At 35.8% G+C, this 16,805-nt stretch overlaps 1 long non-coding RNA gene across 1 annotated transcript; it reads right to left on the reverse strand.

The window, feature by feature from the left end:
* Positions 1 to 1,649: 1,649 nt before the first annotated feature.
* LOC145094837 (uncharacterized) lies at positions 1,650 to 2,164 on the reverse strand. Its single transcript, XR_013703593.1, has 2 exons — positions 1,901 to 2,164; positions 1,650 to 1,819 (listed from the first exon to the last, which is right to left on the reverse strand). It is a non-coding gene; the product is annotated as an uncharacterized LOC145094837 (long non-coding RNA).
* Positions 2,165 to 16,805: the final 14,641 nt, after the last annotated feature.

The following is a 16,805-nucleotide window of genomic DNA, read 5'->3' on the forward strand; positions in this document are numbered from 1 at the left end:
TCTATATCCAAAAATGGGTCTTCCATTAAGAATTAACTTTTATTTTGTTGGGTACTTCATTCGACCGAAGGCAACCAATAGAAATCAGGAATGATTCTTATATGTTCAAGGTCTTTTCAAAGGCATTTTATCTTCAAGTTTTATAATTTTCAAAATATGGTCATTCCTGATCTGTATGTGTATATCAGGTAACCCACTAGATTGGACCTATCCTTATAGATGATGGTGTTGGGGAAGATATAACAAATCAAATTACAAGTGCCTTGTAGCCAAACAGAACATTCTATGTAGATTCTAATGGGAGAGACTTCATTAAGAGGGTATATATTTTCTATATGCCTATTTCAGTACTCTAACACATGTCTGTCACATGATATAATTTACTGTTTCGCAAGTTCGTGCTTTTAGAACTGACTGGAGGTGCAAGTGAATAAACCAATTACTGGAAGTTGTTACCCAATACGTGTTCATTGCATATTCGCATGTATGTTTTTTTATTCCATGTGATGGTGGGAAAAGATGCTTCAACCCAACATGGTTGACATTTATTCAGCAGGTTGTAAATGTTTACACCACAAGTTCTTTAACTTTTTGAAATCCCCACTCAATTATTTGTTAAATTCTTATTAATTAACTATTTTTTTTGTTTATAATAAGATCTGTCGAATGACTCACTTGTGTCTGACCCCGCAAAGCGGGGTTCTTTCCTAGTTTTAGAGAAATTGTAAACTGTCTCTAGCACGGAATAGGTGTGGTTGCCACAGTGACAATAGAGAACACTGCCCCCAACCCTGTAGTAAGAGAGTGTGGTCTCTCTCTCTCTCTCTCTCTCCAATGTTCCCACATCTATTGTGTGATAGAGAACCACATTTTGTATGATATAATTGATATGGCGCCTACGTGGCGAAAAAGAGAGTGTGGTTCTTGTGACACCACACCAGGGCCGGTCCAAACGTATATGGGGCCCAGGGCGAAAAGGAAAAAAGGGCCCCTTAAAGACAAATATCATAAAGATTCAAAAAAATATCATTTATTTTTCACTATAAATGCGTACAATTAGCAATAACAAGCAAACCAAATTGTTTATCTTTTGAGTTAATTTGAGTTTGAACCAACTTTAGACCCAAAAAATCATGTTGGCGATCGCCCGTGTTGCCCACCGTCTGGACCGGCCCTGCACCACACCCTCCCGCCTTAACATAACTTCAGTAAAAAAGCATCGATATGACGTCTCTACAAAATCCAGGTCGCATCCACATCAACAAAAATATCTATTTGGCCTTCTCGTATAAGTGTATAGATGGTATCCACTAATTTAGAAGTCGGCTTGGGACAGTTGAATTCCATTATTATTACTAAAAACAGTTTCTAAACCCACCGCTCTTTCTCTCCCATCAAGAAACCACCCTCACCATTATTCAGTAAGATGATAAAAATTAGTTTTATTCCTACATTGATAACCAAAACGCTCCAGTCATCTTGCAAACACATCAATCTAAATGGATGACCAAAATGCTCATTCACACATTTCATCAAACACTAGATATACATATAACGTTATATATATATATATATATATATATATATATATATATATATATATATATATATATTTGAGAAAAAGCAAGCATACACTGTACCGTCCCAAATTCACAAACAAAAATTTTCTTTTTATTAAGGTAAAACTTCCCAATTATAAAATCATTTATTTCCTAATTACAATTATTGAAAATCAGAGTAATGTAAGAATGCAGATTCTTCATGCCGCTGATGAATGTGTAGAGTCTCGCATTCACCTTCCCACAATAACCAACGATATCTGAAACAATAAAAACTGGGTAAGGACAAAGCTTAGTGATTTTTCCCTAAAATAACACATACGATAAACATACAAACATACATAACGGCCCACAATCATCGGATTAGAATGCCCAAGCCCAATTAGTCCTCAGAATGGAATGCCAACATGCAACATGTCTAGGGATGCAAATGGATCGGGGATTACCCGCGACCCGCGGGGATCCAACTCGAACGGATCGGGGATTCCCCGCCTTAACGGGTAGCGGATTGGGGATGGGAATCAAATATCTTACCCGAAGCGGGTACGGGGCAGGGGCGGGCATAATTTTCATTAATGGATATTAGTAGCTTTCAATGCACAAGACATAGATAATTGAAACGTCCTATGCCTCTTAGTCATTGGTGAGCGTGTGACTTGTGAGAGAGATTGCATATAAAGATAACACTTATCCTTCTGCAATGCATTTCGATTTCACACTCTGGTCCACTTTTCCATTTCTCCTTCTCCAAACCATCACGAGAGGGCATGACCATTAGTGATTCTTCACCAATCGATCAATAACTTTCTTTTCCTTTAATTGATTTCATGTAATCGATTTTGTGCAATCATATTTGCAATAACTTTTTCATTAACCGATTTTCTGCAATCATATTTGCAATTTGTTTGAACCGATTTTGAATAATCTTTTTTCTAAATATGTTTTTTATGATCAATTTTATGTACTTGCTCTCTGCAATTATAGATTTTATTTTCTTAACTAAAGTTGTTCATTGCAATAATCGATTTACTATATTATACAAAGTTAATTGCTTATTGTTTTATAAGCTAAGAAAACAACTGGATATTAAAACTTGGATTTTATTTGTTGCTGTTTGCTGACAACTCATATCGTTTCAATTGATCAATTTTTGTGGTTTAATGTTGTTTAAAATAAGAAAATAACATTTATGTTAGCTTGATTTTAATTGTTTCTTCCATTACTTTTGTAATCTGTATCTCTTGTTGTTACGTTTTTTTTGTTTGTAGCTATGTAAAATAAGAATGCATGCATATTCCATTATTTGTAACTAAATTTCATTCTTTGTAGTAATTATTTTATGTAACTATATTTTTGCAGTGACGTTTAAGATCAACACACCACACAACCATACATAAGATTGAGAAATGCACCATGCATGCACGTACAAGCTTTGTGGATCAAAGTTTATAAAAGTTTGATGGATATATAGATCAAGCATTATTTTTTGAGCAAGAAACGTACGAGACTAATAGTGGAATTTTAATTTGTTGTTTTTATTTTATTTTCCTAAAAAAATGAAAACATCATTATTTAAACTTTGTCATTCATGAGAAATGAAGTTTGAACATTTGAACATTTTAATTGTTTTGATTATTGTTTATTGTCTTTTTTATAATTTTTTAGATTTACAAAAAAAATTGTCTTTTCTTACAAAATGGATATCCAACGGATTCCCCGTATCCGACAGATTTTTTTTACCCGTACCCGTCGGGGATTTGGTGGGGCGGGGGCAGGGATGGGTATGTGTATTAGAGGTCGGGTATGGGGACGGGTTTTGTAGTCCCCGACAATATCCGCCCCCATTTGCATCCCTAAACGTGTCCAATCAGCCATCAGGCTGGAATACTTAGGGTTTGTTGGCCTACCGTCTAACCCAACCACTCTTCTCGAGCCTTTGTGCCTACGACTTACAGTCGGCCTGCATCAAGTATCTTAGCCTACATGACAAAGCAGGACTGCCTCAACCCACTACCACCATATGTCGATATATAAACAAATAATTATAAAGTAGGTCGATAATACATGGAAATAACAATCAACAACTCACTACCACCTACTAGTCCTCACAGTGCATACTGTTCCGCTACCAACTAACCTTCATGAAGTGCGTAACCATAAGTAACCAGAGGTGAGATAGCCACCCGAACAGATGATCCTACTCTCGAGCCACAACCAAACTAGGAACAACAAGAAATCTTAGATCAAGAGTTCTCAGGTTATCCTACTTGACTACATACAGCCCCTAGGGTACTCCACTAAAGATAACCAGTAAGTACAAGTAGTCATACAGATCTACAGATCACTACCGCATAGGAACATCCTATATACTTGGATACATATCTAACATATCACTACAACATATCAACATCCTATATACCAAGATACATATCTAATAGATCACTACAACATAGTAACATCCTATATGCTAGGATATAGATCTAATCGATCACTACAGCATAGCAACATCCTATATACCAAGATACATAACCAACAATCCAAGGAATGCATAACTTGATGGGTTTTAAGCATAACAACAATTCATATGTATGCATGCAACCCTAATGCTTTGGATCTAGGTTTTCTCTAATTGAACATGCGAACTTTGAACATAAAAGGAGAAACCCTAGGATGTATCTATAATTTTCGAAATCAACATAAAACTAGGGTTAGGTTACATACCTTGATTGTTATATTGTAATAACAATGATTCCCTTATAGATCTTGAAGCTTGAGAACTTAGTGTCACCAGTGTAACACCTCTAATGGCTCACAAACACACAATTCAAGAGAATGATATGAGAAAGGAGGAAGGAGGACAATTTTTGGTTTCTTCTTCTTAGAATGATTCGCCGAAAATCATAGGGTTTAGAACCCTTTATATAGTGCAGCAAGGATGCTATGGATAACCCTAATCTGAATAAAATATCATTATTTCAAGTATGATAATTATCCACCTCCTTTAATTATCCATATATGAGAAGATATTCTAGACATTCTAGAATAATATTATATATATATATATATATATATATATATATATATATAATATTATTCTAGAATGTCTAGAATATCTTCTCATATATGGATAATTAAAGGAGGTGGATAATTATCATACTTGAAATAATGATATTTTATTCAGATTAGGGTTATCCATATATATATATATATATATATATATATATATATATATATATATATATATATATATATATATATATATATTATTTTGTCCACCGCCTTCGCTAGGAAGGTTCTGGACCCTTTTGCTCAACTATTAAAAATTGCACTTTTAGTCCATGCACTTTTAATTAATTCCTTTATTCCCAAAATTAATTCCAATTAATTTCTGACTAAATATTAAATAATAATATGATTAATAATTAATATATTATTTCTATAACATATTAGTAAATCATTAGTTTCAATTTATTAATCAAATCAGTAAATTCTTCCTCCTCCTAAATTAATCATCATGTCTAGTTGCAAGTGTGAAGGAAACCCAAAATGACCATTTCACTATCAATTCAAGTACATACCAATTATAGTTATGAGCTTAGACACCTAATCCAACAGTCTCCCACTTGGATAAGTCTAATAACTATAGTACGACTTTAAAAACTGACAAGCAATCGTAGCTCTCAAAGCTTATGTCGAACTCTGACCTAGTCAGTTGCGTGTCCTAAGATAAGGGATCATATAATCCTCTGTTCTGCAAGATATCATGTGAAAAAATGACATGGAATAGAATCATTCTCATTGTCCGACTGTTTGTTTCCTGATTTTTGATTTGTAATGACGAAGAACTTAATTGAACACATCAATTTAGTCCTGACCGGGCCCATCACATAATTCAACACCAAATCATCGAGGGGCCCAATATATCACTTTTCCCTTTAGGGAAAAAGGAACAGATAAACTTTGACTCATATGCTTGTACTATTTACTCATCAAACCATGTACAATAATACGTTTTATAACACTAAGTTACTGATGCGTTTACACATTATCAATGTACAACCAACTTGTAAACAACAACTCATATATCTCGGTTTAAAGATTATACAATAATATCGTCTCAGAATCACTCATGATAAATTCCATGAATTAATTCACTAAGCGTGGGTTTAATCCAATACTTAAATCCCCATTTCAAAAGTATTCCTGAATGTTGTAGCAAACCATTTCTATGTCTAAACACTTAGACAATATACAACCCAATTCATGACAACCTTAATTCATTAATTACTTCCAAAGTATGATCGACTGTGGATATTTCAATAATCTAATTATTCGGAAAGTAAGACATGCAAAAGAAACACAATGATAAACAATTGACAAAAGATAGTAAACAATACTTATAAACAAATCTCCATTTATATAATCATCAAATGTCAATTACATTTATTTGTTAAAAGTTTCTAAATATCTATCTAATCATTAAAACTAATATCATCCTTTAGACCAATGCTCCTCGTGTGTTGAACATGCTTAATCCTACTAAGACCCTTTGTGAGGGGATCGACAGGATTCTCTTATGATGATACCCTATTAACGACGAGGATTCCTTCTTCTATGTAATGTCTGATAAAGTGATATTTTCTGTCGATATGTCTTAATCTACCATGATATATTGGTTCCTTGGTCAAGGCAACCGCTCCTTCATGATCACAGAAAATTTCCTTCGACTCCTTAATGGTTGGTACTACTCCAAGGTCTCCAATGAAGTTCTTCAACCAAATAGCCTCTTTCGATGCTTCGCTCGCGACAATGTACTCTAATTCACGGGTTGAATCAGCCATCGTCTCCTGCTTGGAACTTTTCTAAGTCACAGCTCCTCTATTAAGGGTAAACACCCAACCAGACTATGAACGAAAGTTGTCTTTGTCTGTCTGAAAACTGGCATCACCATATCTAGTAACTCTTAAGTCATCACTGGCACCAAGCACAAGGACCCAGTCCTTAGTTATTTGCAGATACTTAAGAATATTCTTGACAGCTATCCAATGAGCTTTACCCGGATTTCCCTGATATCGACTAACCATGCTCAAAGCAAAAGCTACGTCAGGGCAAGTACACGTAATAGCATACATGATCAATCCAACGTCAGAAACATATGGAAGTCGACTCATTTCCGCTATCTCAACATCAGTACTCGAACTTTGAGTCTTACTCAGTTTAACATTACTTTGGATAGGTAACTCCCTTTCTTTGAATTCTCCATGCTAAAAAGCTTTAGCACCTTATCCAAATATGTACTTTGACTAATTCCAATTAGTCTTCTACTCCTATTTCTCAAAATTCTTATTCCAGAATATAAGCAGCCTCTCCCAGATCCTTCATGGCAAAATACTTTCCAAGCCAGGACTTAACTTCTTGCAAGGTTGGAATGTTGTTTCCTATAAGTACTATATCATTAACATATAATACCAGGAAGGTGACTATACTCCCACTAGTTTTGACATATACACAAGATTCATCTTCACTTCTAGAGAAGCCAAACTCTTTAATCTTCTCGTCTAAGCAAAGATTCCATCTGCGAGAAGCTTTTTTCAATCCATAGATTGATTTCTCAAGCTTACACACTCTATTGTTGTACTTAGCATCCACAAAACCCTCTTGTTGACTCATGTAAACATCCTTAGGAAACTTTCCATTAAGGAAAGCAGTTTTGACATCCATCTGCCAAATTTCATAGTCATGAAATGCAACTATGGCTAACATAACCCTAATAGATTTAATCTTAGCCACCGGTGAGAAGGTCTCATCATAGTTAACCCCTGGGGTTTGAGTAAAGCCCTTTACAACCAGTCGATCCTTGAAGGTTTGCACCTTTCCATCCATTTCGGTCTTCTTCTTGAAGATCCATTTGCACCCAACTGTCTTACGACCTGGTACATTGTCAACCAAATTCCAAACTTGATTGTCATATATGGACTTGATCTTGTTGTCCATTGCCTCTTTCCATTTAGCAGAATCAGGGCTCACCATGGCTTTCTTGTAGTTAGAAGGCTCGTCCAAATTTACCAATGTACTATCACTAATAAACATATGACCATCCATAGTTATATGCAATACATAAAACTTTGGTGTCATTCTAACTCGAGTGGAACGTCTAAGAGGTAATGACTCGTTAATAGGTTCAACAGGAATGTCTTCCTCAGTTTGCGCGCTAGTGTTATAGGTTCCTTCATCGCTTGGATCTTGAATTTCTTCAAGGTCAATTGCACTCCTACTGTCCTCTTTGCATATGAGCTCTCTCTCGTGAAAGACTCCCCTTCGTGATACGAAGACCACATTCTCACTTGGTCTGCAGAACAAGTATCCAAAGGACTTATGTGGATAGCCGATGAAAATACATCGCTCACTTCAAGGTTCAAGCTTTTCATGAGTCTCTCTTTTAACGAAAGCTTCACAACCCTAAACCTTGATATGTGACAACGAGGGAACCTTCCCTTTCCACATCTCGTGAGGTGTTTTGACAACCTTCTTTATTGGAACAAGATTAAGAATGTGGGCTGCAGTCTCTAAGGCATACCCCCATAATGAGATTGGAAGTGAAGTCCGACTCATCATGGAACACACCATGTCCAACAAGGTTCGATTACGCCTCTCAGCCACACCATTAAATTGTGGTGTCCTAGGAGGTGTCAATTGTCAAACAATTCCACATTTCTTGAGGTAGTCGTGGAACTCAATACTAAGATACTCACCACCTTTATCGGATCTGAGCATCTTGATCTTCCTGCCCAATTGATTTTCAACTTCATGTTTGAATTCTTTGAACTTTTCAAAGGTTTCTGAGTTATGCTTGATTAAGTAGGTTTATCCATATCTGCTATAATCATCGGTAAAAGTTACATAAAATCGATTTGCATCCCTTGTGGTGGATCTAAAGGGCCTACAAACATCCGTGTGTATGAGATCCAACAATCCCTCACCTCTTTCACATGAACCCGTGAAAGGTGATTTAGTCATCTTTCCAAGTAAACAAGATTCACATGTATCATCCGACCTTAAGTTGAATGATTCCAACACTCCATCCTTTTGGAGTTGGGCAATGCGTTTCTTGTTGACCTGTCCAAGACGACAATGTCACATTCATACCTTGTCTAAACCATTAGATGAATCAAGTTGCAACACACTATTTCCTAAATTGTCTACAAACATCACAGTTTCATACATGCCATCACAAGGTAGTGCTTCAAAATAAATGCACCATTATAATAAACATAAACATAACCATTCTCATTATCAAAAGAATATCTAAAACCTTGTCTATATAAACCATGAAATGAAATAATATTTCTTGTCATTTCTGATGAGTAGCAACAATTATTTAAATCTAAACATAACCCACTACTAAGCACTAAAGAATAAACGCCAATGTAACATACACGTTCAGTTATCGTGGTATGTATTTTTAAAAGTGAAAAATATTATGAAATATTATATGAAATTGAAGTATTGAGTTCTAGCAGATGGTTTTTACTAGAAATGAAGTAAAACTATATTTAGAATCAATCAGAAATGATTGGAAGTCTTATGAAATTACAATCAAAAGGAAAATAGTGAAATTTAACGAAAATATAAGATTTGAAATAAGTAAAAATTTATTATTAAAAGTTGTAGATAATCTCGTTAGAAAAATTTAGGCGAAAACCTCATCGAAATCCGAGTTATAACAAAGAAGTTATGACCAATCGAAGATCCATGACAAAACTGGCAGGACGCCGAATGACGTAAAAAGTGAGTTTTGATAAACTACTTTTTAGACTTGATGATCTAAATGAAAGTCGTAGTATTCGTTAAACCAAGAATTTTCATAAAAAGAATGCCAAAATGTGAATTCGTATAAGGAAGTTATGATTTTTCTAAGTTTCGGTATAGCGGTAGACAGCTAAAAACTTGAAATAAGTTTGAGCGATATTTAGCCAACACAACCTAAACGAGAATTGAAGGTCTCGTCATTAGTAGTATAACGGTAAAAAGACTGACGAAAACAGACGTCGGATGAAGAAGTTATGAATTTTAACGGACTTTTCCTGTCCCGGCCCGTTAAAAATATAATAATAATAATAATGAAATTAAAATTAGCCGATGGAGTCTAAACGAAAGTTGTAGAGTATATTCTCGCCTACGTGTGGATATACAAAACGTCAAAAACAGATTATATAAATTTTATTTCGGATAATATCTGAGACCATGACAAGGTTGATCCAATCTGAAGGGTACGCTCAGCGTACCTAGTTGTACGCCCCATGTACTTTGGTTTTGCACGGTCTGAAGAGAGGCCACGATCCACCACCCGAAGCTTGACACGTGGAAGACTGATCCAAACTACGCCCCGTGTAATGCCTCGTACGCCCAACGTACGTGCGAGGTTCAGCCCCTATAAAAGGGCAGCGAGGCCTCCGACTTTTGTTGCTAATTTTGACACTTCTTCACCCTAACCTTCTTTCTTCTTGGTATTTTATATCCCCTAAGGCCCCGTATCATTCCCGAGTCCCGAAGCAAGTCCCGAAGCCCCGAAGTTCCCAAGAAAATTATACTTTCAAGTTGAAACTCTGCCCGTGTAAGGCCAGTTTTAACCTAAATTCCCCGGTTTCGTCACAGAAAGTCATATTTAGAGCCGAAGTGCTGCCCAATTTACTATATTAGCCCCCCGGTTATTTTACGGTGAGTTTAATATATAGGAACAATTGTATGTTATGTGTTATATGTGCTATGTGCTTTTCAGTGTTGTTATTCCGAGTTATTTTCCCGTATTATTTTTATTTATGCTATTTATGATAGCAAAGCTATACCTTTGACCATGTGATCTGCGAAAGGACTTAGATTTACGGTGGTACTGGTACGTAGCCTCTGGCCATGTAGAGCATGTCTCTGTAAGAGAATGACTTCTATTCTATGGCATTGGCAGATGGTTAGACAGGGCTATAAGTCTGAAATCTACCGAAATATTTAAATCAGAAAGTGTATGTCTTCTGTGCCATTTGGGTCGAAGCTTTATTGATGTATATCAAGTATAGAAATTGTCATGTCTCATTGATCGTATATCTTTGAATCAGGTTATTCGTTGATATGGAAAGCATGTCATATGATACTCATCTACCTTTGTTGTTTCTTGTTCCTCTTTGCTTCTGCCATATTGAAGTATATATATGGCATAACGTTATATTGTATCTATTATTGAACTCACTAAGCGTCACAACTTACCCTCTCAATGTTTAAACAATTGCAGGAGATAAGTAACCAGTATGGTTATATACTGTTGGAAGATGTATAATAGTTTTTACTATTACTTTTGTACTTTGGTTTATGTATGTATAAAATTACAATATCCTGGGTAGTTATGTAATATACTAAAACTTAGTCGGTTTGTATCCAATCTTTTGTAATCACTTTATCAATGTAAAATATCTTTTTTATGAATATGCATGTAGCATGTTTTGGAGTATCTATATTGTGAAATACGAAAGTTGGGGTCTTTCAATCATGGTATCGAAGCGGTGGTTTAAGTGAACTAAATTCCACGGATTGGTATTTAGACTTAAACCGTCAGAAGTTCAATATATGAACGGTTTCGTTAGGAGTATATGGATACGAACCATAGGAAAGACTTAAGTAAAGTATTAGGTAATAATAAATCCTGATATTCTAAAATACTATATTACTCCAAATTTTCAGAAGAATGGCTGAACAGGAAGGTAGCCATACCCGTGAGGTTGGTGGAGGTCCTCAACCTGGTAAAGTAAATACTCCAGTATCTCCTCGTGAGGAGCGACTATTGGGTAAACTTACTGGTATTATTCGACAGACTTTCGAAGAACATAAAAAGAATGGTGATAAAGGAAAAGAGAAAGCCACTGGAGAATCTTCAAAAGGGGAGGTGAAGCGTCCCTCGTTCAAAGATTTCAAGAGTAGTGGTGCTACAGAGTTTTCAGGTGTTCTTAATCCCATTATTGTTCTTAACTGGATCCAGAACACATAGAAAGTGTTTCGTATTTCTCATGTGGATAATGAAGACAAGGCTAATTATGCTTCTACTATGCTCGTCGGAGAAGCCTTGGTCTGGTGGGAAGCCACATATGAAGCTCTCAACGAGTATGACCAGGAGAATTTATCGTGGGAGATGTTCAAAACTCGTTTGCTAGAGAAGTATTGTTCTCTAGACATGAGGAGGAGATTGGAGAAAGAGTTTCTTGAGCTTAAGCAAGAAGGAATGACCGTGAATGAGTATGAAACTCAATTCAATCAAAGAGCACGCTTTGCCACAAAGTATATCCTAACCGAAGACGATAAAATTCAGTTATTCTTGGATGGACTACGGTATGAGATTCGCGATTTCGTAGCTAATCAGGATGTTTTGTCCTTTGACAAAGCTGACGAGTATGCTTGAAAGCGTGAGCATGACTTAGAGATAAATGGTGCCACTTTTTCTATTCCAAAGCATCCACGTATCGATCAAACTGTTTCTGTTACCTTTATTCCACCAACTCGATCTATTCAATCTGATTCTAATACAAGAGAGCAATCTCAGAGCTCCATTCATGGTCGCGATAGATCACAATCTTTTTCTATTCAATCGCCATCATGTCGTATTTGTGGAAGGAATCATCCGGGCCAATGCAAAATAGACAAGGAATCCGTTGTCTATTATGGATGTGGAGAAATAGGTCACATAAGGCCGGCTTGCCCAAGGAAGGATGTTACTTGTTATGCATGTGGTATTACTGGCCACAAGAAGCGTTTTTGGCCCACTCTTACAAGTCAAATGGCGGGGAGTCAAGCTTCCGTTCAACAACGAAAGAATACTCCAAAGGAGGAGGTGCTAAAAGCTAAGGGCCGTGCATTCTAGATTACCATAGAGGAGGCACGCGAGGACCCAAATATTATGACGGGTACATGTCTTGTCAACTCTAGACCTACTCACATCTTATTTGATTCTGGTGCCTCAAATTCTTTTGTGTCTCATGAATTTGCGCATTCTTTTCAAGTTGTTTGCTATGCACTCGTGCAACCATTTCACGTAGATGCCATAGGAAGTGTATCATTACTTGCTGGTAAAGTCCATAGAGATTTTGTCATGAAAACTGAAGGTTATAGTTTTCTTGTTAACCTTATTCCCATCTTCTTGCCCAACTTTGATAATATTCTCGGCATGGAATGGTTGTTAAAGAACACACTCAGGTGTGAAAAGTTTCTTTGTGAAAACTTATGAATGGTGACTTGGGAACTGCGAGACAATACTTGCGACGAGTATGAGTAGGTGTGAATAGTAGTAGAGGCCTATACTACTGAAAGCACATGACTCACACTTGGATTAGGGAAAGTCACAAGGTTACCAAGAAACTAGTAATTGATTCCGTTTTTGTTCAAGTATGTCATTACCTTCGTTTCGGTGATGACTAAGAAGATGATTTTCGTTCAGACCTCAATGGTCATAAAAAATCGAGTCCAACTAAAATAGATATGTGAAGTGAGGTGATTGGTTCAGAGAACCATGTCTTGTGTAGTGACACAATTTCAGTCAAAGAATTGAAGGATGAGATGGTCAGACATGGAGAACAATTGAAACGGTAGAAGATACGCTTTGTGCATATGTCTGGGAGTTGGTGCACATCAAGTGGAAACACCATCGAGGCGCAAATTATAATTAGGAAAATAAGAATGAGATAAGAGCGAAATATTCCCAATCATTTTTATCGTTATGATTTCGGGGACGAAATCCTCAAAATGAGGAGGTATTTGTAACATACACGTTCAATTATCGTTATTTATTTTTAAAAGTGAATAATATTATGAAATATTATATGAAATTTAAGTATTGAGTTCTAACAAATGGTTTTTACTAGAAAAGAAGTAAAACTATATTTAGAATCAATCGGAAATTATTGGAAGTCTTATGAGATTACAATCAAAAGGCAAATAGTGAAATTTAACGAAAATATAAAATTTGAAATAAGTACAATTTTATTATTAAAAGTTGTAGATAATCTCACTAGAAACATTTAGACGAAAACCTCATCGAAATTCGAGTTATAACAAAGAAGTTATGACCAATCGAATATTCGCGACAAAACCGGCACGACGCCAAATGACGTAAAAATTGAGTTTTTAATAAACTAATTTTTAGCCTTGGTAATCTAAATGAAAGTCGGAGTATTCGTTAAACTGATAATTTTCATAAAAAAACGCCAAAAGCTGACTTCGTATGAGGAAGTTATGATTTTTCTAAGTTTCGGTATAACGGTAGACAGCTAAAAACTCGAAATAAAGATCGAGCGATATTTAGCCGACACAACCTAAAAGAGAATTGAAGGTCTCATCATTAGTGTATAACGGTAAAAAGACTGACGAAAACGGACGTCAGATGAAGAAGTTATGAATTTTTAACGGACTTTTCCTGTCCCAGCCCGTTAAAAATATAATAATAATAATGAAATCAAAATTAGCCGGTGGAGTCTAAACGAAAGTTGTAGAGTATATTCTCGCCTACGCATAGATATACAAAATGTCAAAAACAGAGTTTGTATGAGGAATATATGAATTTCTGAAGTTTTTAAATAATTAATATATATATATATATATATATATATATATATATATATATATATATATATATATATTATTTCAGATATTATCTGAGACCATGACAAGGTTGATCCAATCTGAAGGGTACGCTCAACGTACCTAGTTGTACGCCTCATGTACTTTGGTTTTGCATGGTCCGAAGAGAGGCCACGATCCACCACCCGAAGCTTGACACATGGAAGACTGATCCAAACTACGCCCCGCATAGTGCCTCGTACGCCCAACGTACGTGCGAGGTTCAGCCCCTATAAAAGGGCAACGAGGCCTCCGACTTTTGTTGCTAATTTTTACACTTCTTCACCCTAACCTTCTTTCTTATTGGTATTTTATACCCCCGAAGGCCCCGTATCATTCCCCAGTCCCTAAGTAAGTCCCGAAGCCCCGAAGTTCCCAAGAAAATTATATTTTCAAGTTGAAACTCTGCCCGTGTAAGGCCGGTTTTAACCTAAATTCCCCGGTTTCGTTACAGAAAGTCATATTTAGAGCCAAAGTGCTACCCAATTTACTATATTAGCCCCCCCGGTTATTTTACGGTGAGTTTAATATATAGGAACAATTGTATGTTATGTGTTATATGTGCTATGTGCTTTTCAGTGTTGTTATTCCGAGTTATTTTCCCGTGTTATTTTTATTTCTGCTATTTATGATAGCAAAGCTATACCTTTGACCATGTAATCTGTGAATGGACTTAGATTTACGGTGGTACTGGTACGTAGCCTCTGGCCATGTAGAGCATGTCTCCATAAGAGAATGACTTCTATTCTATGGCATTGGCAGATGGTTAGACAGGGCTATAAGCCTAAAATCTACCGAAATATTTAAATCAGAAAGTGTATGTCTTCTGTGCCATTTGGGTCGAAGCTTTATTGATGTATATCAAGTATAGAAATTGTCATGTCTCATTGATCGTATATCTTTGAATCAGATTATTCGTTGATATGGAAAGCATGTCATATGATACTCATCTACCTTTGTTGTTTCTTGTTCCTCTTTGCTTATGCCATATTGAAGTATATATATGGCATAACGTTATATTGTATCTATTATTGAAGTCACTAAGCGTCACAACTTACCCTCTCAATGTTTAACAATTGCAGGAGATAAGTAACCAATATGGTTATATACTGTTGGAAGATGTATAATAGTTTTTACTATTACTTTTGTACTTTGGTTTATGTATGTATAAAATTACAATATCCTGGGTAGTTATGTAATATACTAAAACTTAGTCGGTTTGTATCCAATCTTTTGTAATCACTTTAACAATGTAAAATATCTTTTTTATGAATATGCATGTAGCATGTTTTGGAGTATCTATATTGTGAAATACGAAAGTTGGGGTCTTTCAGCCAATCTTGGTAACAAGTGACGATCTCCTATTGCCCATAATTCGGTTCATTTTCCCTTTCTCCACATCTTCACTTCTTCATAGTCCCTGCAACTCAGAGAAAATGTGAAAACTGTTTGATATAGTGTCTAAGTCCATAACTTTATTTGGTATGTACTCGACCCGACCCGGCATGGTCCATTTGGGTTGCATGGCATTGCAATACTTGGATAGACTAGTTGAGAGAATAAGGCACTTATGATTATTAATAAATTATAAGTTCTAATATATTATTAATAGTATTATTTAATTAGTATTTGATCAAGTATTAATCTAGTATTAATTTGGTGATCAAAGTGAGACTAATTAAATATATAGGGTTGATTATGATAATCATCATTTCTTTTATGGTGGATTAATGATCCATGGTTTATGGGTTTGGTTATAGCCATATGGAGCTCCATGGATAGTCCATCGGAGTTACAAACCCATGGGTCATGAGAAATGAAGAGTCATGACAATTAAGAGTATTCATGTGAAAACCCTAATTATGACAACACTATAAAAGGAACCCTTTGGCTAGCAAAATCGGGACCTAGTGTTACTAGAGAGGGCATAACTGATTTTGAGTGCAAGAAGTATTCTCTCAAGTTATTCCAAGTTTTGTGGTGTTGTGTGGAGCATTTGAGGCACAACATTTGGGGTGCTAGGCTCACAAAGTCTTGAAGGAATCCAAGCAACAACAAGGTATGTATTTCTACTAGTTTCTATGTTTCATATATTCCCCATGCCATGCTAGTTAGGAAATAACCTTGAAAAAGAAATTTGCATGTATATAGAGAAAACATAGATTCAAGGTTATTAGGTTTGCATGTACACTTAGGAAGTGTTAGAATGCTCAAAAACCCATCAATGGTATCAGAGCCTAGGATTGTTTTCTGTATACTTGATGCAAAACTGCTTGAAAATCGAAAATCTGCTCACTGACAATTGGACTCGCCGAGTTCATGGGGAGGACTCGCCGAGTCCATGAACAAATTCATCCTACTCGACGAGTAGAATCATGCACTCGACGAGTAGGAGCATGTTGGGCAGTTTTTTCGTGTTTTGTTGCTGGAAATGGATTAAAATCCTTATCCCAATCTGTTTTGGACTTGTAAAATCTGTTTTTCAAAATGATAATGATTATGTTAACCCATTTTACATGACTTTTATCAATTTTCAAGTATTGTATATGTTTATTTGATTTCTTGAAATTGCTTGACATGAATTTGTGTTCTTAT

This window comes from Lactuca serriola, chromosome 3 (assembly GCF_051521515.1).
Source record: "Lactuca serriola cultivar US96UC23 chromosome 3, Lser_US96UC23_V15, whole genome shotgun sequence".
Classification (NCBI taxonomy): domain Eukaryota; kingdom Viridiplantae; phylum Streptophyta; class Magnoliopsida; order Asterales; family Asteraceae; genus Lactuca; species Lactuca serriola.